This window comes from Malus sylvestris, chromosome 6, assembly GCF_916048215.2.
Source record: "Malus sylvestris chromosome 6, drMalSylv7.2, whole genome shotgun sequence".
NCBI lineage: Eukaryota > Viridiplantae > Streptophyta > Magnoliopsida > Rosales > Rosaceae > Malus > Malus sylvestris.
In genome coordinates this window covers 21905597-21911596 of record NC_062265.1, presented here as the reverse complement: position 1 = coordinate 21911596, position 6000 = coordinate 21905597, and positions in this window count along the sequence as shown.

Sequence of the window (6000 nt, the reverse complement as noted above, 5' to 3'; positions counted from 1 at the left end):
CGTAATTAAAAAATAAAAAAATTCATTATGCGAATTACCTAGGTTGTAGGTCCAGTTCACGGATTTTGACTTTTGCACAAAACTCGAGATCTACACCCTATGCTCTAAGCTCCTCCTAGTGACAATTTAATATCTAATCCTAAACTCTCAAAGTCAATCCCGGGCTGTAACCGATTTTTAATTTTTACAACGATGTATTTATACTAAGAGGTAAGAGAATAATTTGGCTCAAACTTGCAATCCTCAATATTCGAATCTATGAAATCTCACTTATAAAATTTTTAATTAAATAAGCTTAAGGACAAGATGGGTAATCTACCTTAAATTTTTTTTCTGGTGATACGCCCACCTTTAAAACTTGTGACTATCCTAAAAGATAACTAGATGCAGTACACACACTATGTGCGTGATTTTAATTTTTATGTAGAAATAATTAGTGAATTGGGGAACTTAGATACAGTGGAAAAAAAATAGTCGTGGGAGGGAGGGAGGGAGGGAGGGAGAGAGAGAGAGAGAGAGAGAGAGAGTCTCCTTATAAAACATTGTTATCTCACAGTTTAATGTCAATTTTGTTACCAACAACATTATAAAACATTGTCCTATATACATGAGGTGGTAGGGATATCCTGGAGAATCCTATTTTTGAGAGTCTCCTTAGCATTTCTTTTAAATTTTGTTATGAAATTAACAATCGAAAATAGGGACATGCTAGGTATTTTGAGGAAAAGGTTGGCAAGCCCCCTTCTCTTCATAAAAGTTTGAGTAATGCTAGAGAGCCTAAATTTGTAGACAAAATTTGCAAACCAAATGATGTGTCACTAATAAAAAATGAGCACGTTTATCAACATAATAGGTGATCTCTCCGGTGCAACAATATCATTCGATCCTCTTCCAAGACCATCAGGAGGAGGAGGCAAACATCAAAGTTTGGTTATGGCAGCTCAGGAAGAAGACATGGGAAAAATTTATATGTTTTTAGCGAAATGACAACAACACTGTTCTTGAGAAAAAATTAAAGTCGGCATTAAAAAAATAATAATAAAAGGCTCATTAACACTACTTCCTTCTCATCGTTTCATAAATTTGAGCTCGCAACTATATACATTTATGAGTTAGCTTTATATTTGATTCACACTGTAGCAATATTAACCTAAAGACAAAATCAAAAGAGCACTAAATGGCCTAAGGGGTGAGGATGTATACTAAGCACACAGTGGTACGGATTCGCCAAGTACTCGACCAAATGGCTAACAAAAAAAACTGAAAATTTATTTTTGGCTTTGCACGCTCTATTGGTGAGATGCAACAAAGATAAAGACTTACATTTGTCAGTAAATTGTTCCCCCTGTAAAGTAACTTTCTAGTTTCGCCCCAGCTCACATCCTTAGTCTCTCCTCCAACCATCGATTCCGCTCTCACAATGAGACTGACGACGATGAAATCAGGAGGTCTGTGTTGTTAATGTGAATATGTTGCCAACTTTTGCGCCGAGGAGGATTACAAAGTGGTTTTTCTCAATGGTGAATGACCAGACCAGTCAGAGTGGTGCAAGATGACGAGATAGGCGAAGGCTAAGGCTTGGATCTTTAATATGATGGCTGAATCGACGGGGCCACGGTGGTGGATATGAAGATCTTCGCCTACTTATGGAGAAGAAGGAAGACGAGGTGATCCAGCGAGGAAAAAGATATATGTTTGGTAACGGGTTTAAAGATAGAGTTGGGTGTTTGGGCAATGTGTTGGGATAAAATTTCAAATGACAAGGCGGTAGAAGGCTATTGAGCCACATAGGACATGAGTAAATTTGGATACTTTCAATACCCAAGTATTGTTCATATTAAACTATTTAGTTAGACTTTATATTTTTCTTAAATATGGTTTTCTTCTTAAAACCTATGCCCAACTAATATTTAATATAATTTACCTTATATTTTTTTTGTTTGAATATAAAGATTCTTTATAATTTTTATGCAACAATTTGAAGAAAGTTGAGGTTCTATTATAAAATTAGCACTATACGGAGTAGCCGAACTTCTTATAAGCGCATACTATGTCCCTTCTTTTCCCTGGTGTGGCACTCATAATCACAGCATGTCCCCTCATGTATGGTAAATTTTCAAACCTAACACGTGGACAACTCAAATCGAGTGAAGTGGATCACGTGTTGGTAAACACTTGAATAACTTGGGACGAGTGCAATTCCCATTCCTCTTGTCCCACTCCCCTTGCGTAAACACGCCATGATTGTGTTAGGAATGTGTCCAAAGAAATGTGATTGTGTTCGATTACTCTGGTGGTCACACTTTTTTTTTTAAGTTAAGATGAAAGTTAAAAAAAAAAACGTTGTGATACTAATTTCGTTATGAATATGATTGTGTAAATTATATTGGAATTTTTTAGATAGTGTTCTATTTCAGATGTATTACTTGAAAGGGAAAAATTGGCTACTGAATCGGAGACTTCCTAATCCCCTTACTCCATAGGGCCTCTGAAAGTTAAAAAAAAAAAAACGCTGTGATACTAATTTCATTATAAATATGATTGTGTAAATTCTATTGGTATTTTTTAGATATTATTTCAGATGTATTACTTGAAAGGCAAAAATTGTCCCCATGAACTTATTACTATAAACACAGGCACAATGGGGTGAGATACACCTCATAATTCACCTATTCTCTCCTCTCTCTTGCCGCTGCACTCTCCCACTCTCTCTCCCTTTATCATTATTCAGGTAAATAGGCCTACAACACGTTATCAACGCACCCTTGCTGAAGGAACTAGAGGTTCGTGAAGGAAATTTTTCTACAACTAGCACTCAAGGGGTTTATTTCGTTTCCAGCAAATCAAACTCTTTTAAAACAAAAAATTGATATTTAATAAGCCTCTGTTAGCATGAAAACATTCACCATATGCATGAACCTCCAATTTTACTATTATATGTATTGTATATTGCATATATTTTTCAATATATATAAGCATGTTCATGCCTACGCAATCAATGTTTTCATATTCTAATTAAGCAAATTATATTATATTATGTTATATTGGTATATTGAATTATGTGAGTTAGAGAAAAACAAGAAAATAGAAGCACGAACTAGAATTTTGAAAACCTAAACCTGAAGCCAAGCTGCGCCACCTTAAGACGCGCTGTGCCTGCACTGAGCTGAGCCTGAAGCTCTAGCTCTGCCAACCAAAACGACACCGTTTGATGTCTGGGTTCAGCAGCCCATGTTTTGGGGATGCTTCACACTGGCCTAGTCTTTGGACTTTATCCTGCCAAGCTTTCAGCTTGCTATACACTAGGCTTACACTTCCTCGACCCACCCCATCTTTGCAGGGCACTTGCTTTGCTGAGCTGACAATCTCGGCCTACCCAGGGCCCAAATTGTTTTTTTCTGCAGCAAGCAGCTCACCTATCCCACCCCAGCTCACGTTGGGTTACATGGACAACACTCAAACTGTCTAGGCTGCTCTGCTTTTATTTTTTATTTTTTTCTCTTCTAACCGCACCCAACTAAGTTGGGTGGCCACTAATAACTGATATAATAGAAATATAGTTAGAAGGGTATTATTATAATTAGGTTATATGACTATATAAGGAATTGTATAACTATAATTTCTTTAAGTTCAGTTGTATACATTTTTCCCTAATCAATCAATACAATCTCTCTTGTTTTTTCTCTACCAATTCTTTCTCTTTCTCTGTACCAATCTTCATCTTTTGCAATGTAGTTAATAATCACGGCTAAGCCCAAATTTTGGGCTCTATTTTCTCAATTACTTGGCCCGAAGCCATCCAAAACAAATATGCATGAATGTCAATATTTCTTGCTTCCATGACTGACCCCCTGTTTAGTCTCGACTATTGAATTATAGTAACCAACAATCCATTAGTTTGACAAAAACCAAATTAATGGTCAGCATCCTACTTTTGTAAATTAACGATTCAATATTTTATTATTTCTATTTTAACAATAGACACCTTTCATTATCCCGAAACTACTCACACTTGGGTTCCTGAACCAGTTCTTAAGGTTGTCACAGTTCAGTGGTCGGCGCTGCTCTTGTTCTCATGAAGATTCAAGATCGTCGAAGCTCATGTGCTGAGGCTCCATGCGAGGCGCTCGTGCAATGTCCCAAGTATCAAAGTTGCGTTGGACTGAGACCCTACTTGCAAAGGCGTGAATAACCATCTGGATGTCAAATTGCTCCATGCTTGCATTAAGATTAGTGATTTCTGCTGGGTCGAAATGGAGATCCATACGATTGGCTGTCCTACTAGAGTTATGTTACTTAATTTCACATAAACGAAGACCGGAGTCTGGGTTTGCAGGGTAGTCCCGCTAAAATTCTCCAAGGCCTTCATCTGGCTTTCGATGTCTATAAAGTCTGCATTGTTTTCCGCTCGAGATGCTATGTTGGTCTTCTGTAGCTCGCAAACTGAGGCACTGATCTTTTGTAAGGTTTCCTATATTTGATTCATTGTGGGAAAGGTTCTAGAAGCAGGAGCATCATTGTTCCATGGGGTGGTTGAGCAATCAGGGACTTAATTGCTTGTGCAGGGAGTAGTAGAGTCGTTGGGAAGTGGATTGTTCTCTGTTATGGTATTAACGTCAGTGTTAACTAAAGTTTCTTATGCAGATATGCTTGTGGTAGAGTGATCTGGTCGGGGAAATATAAGTTCACACTTAATAAAAACACCAATTGTTGGAATCAAATTCACACCCCACTGGTGGGGTGTCAGCCAAATTTTCCGACAGTCAAGTTAGTAAGTAATTTATGAGACTCAAGTTGTAGGTAAGAGAATAGAGTATGCGATTATTGCGTTACCCGAAATGAACCCTAATGGGTGTATTTATGCCAATCGAGAGAGATAGGGTACATGATCTGTATATTACCGAGAGAATCCCAGAGGATATATAGGAGTAGATATTGCATCGTTTTAGGAGTGTGATTACTTGCAATGCAAGCCAAATCCCTAAATTATAGGAATCTCCAAGAATATAGGAAACCTGGCTTATTCCATACCGAATCAAGTTTCATTATTGTGTAGAACAAGAAAATCAATCTCAGCGAAGTCAACAGACCTTGCCCAATTATTCGAATGATGGTGGAATCTATGGTCTGTCTGTACATCTCTGTGATAGAAGTTGTTCAGTCCATGACTGGACTACTGAGGCATTTGTACTCCGATCCATCTTACTCCGACCATGGAGAATCATGATCCAGCAAATAATAATTGTAAAAAAAGCTATAATGAGATTATGGTCAAACTTTTTTACGGTGAGGGTGGCCCTTTTTCAATTTGGAAATCTCTTCTAATTAATTGGATCACTGCTCTCCTCCTATGTTGAGTCCAAAGCCCATGATCCATATTTGGCTCGTTGGTTACCTTAAACAATCTCTTTCGTACCTTGATGCCGGGGATTGTTTGTTGGCCCTTGTTCAAGACAGAAATCTTTGGCGATTGTCTTCCAAAGAAATTTATTAAAAGGTTAAGCCAAATGGGTTCTTAAATACGTGACAATATGTTAATCATTAAATTTTATTAAGGTATCATAGACTAACCTTTTTTTTTTTTTTTTTTTGACAAGAATCGATTAGATTGCTTTATTTTATTTTTATGAACGAAACAAAATACAGATGCTTGGCTTCGCCTATTATCCAATTTATAAGCAAACCATAAAAATAGGAAGCTCATTATTTATTTTCCAGCAGCGCCCACATGTTTCTCGGAGGAGGGGCTAACTTAAAAGAGTGCAAGGTTAAAGAAAAATGGCAACAACTAAATCTTTTTATACAGTAATGTCTTTCATAATTAGGGGTGGTTTGGGAGTGAGGTGCTTAAAAAAAAAAGCACTCATGAAAAAAAGCTGTGAGGGTTTTAGGTGTTTGGTAAACTGAAAAAAAAAAAGGGCTTATTTTGGAAGCTGCTGTGAGAATAAGCTGAAATCAAAGGAAAAAGTTGAAGCTGCTATTTGTAGCTTTGGAAAACTG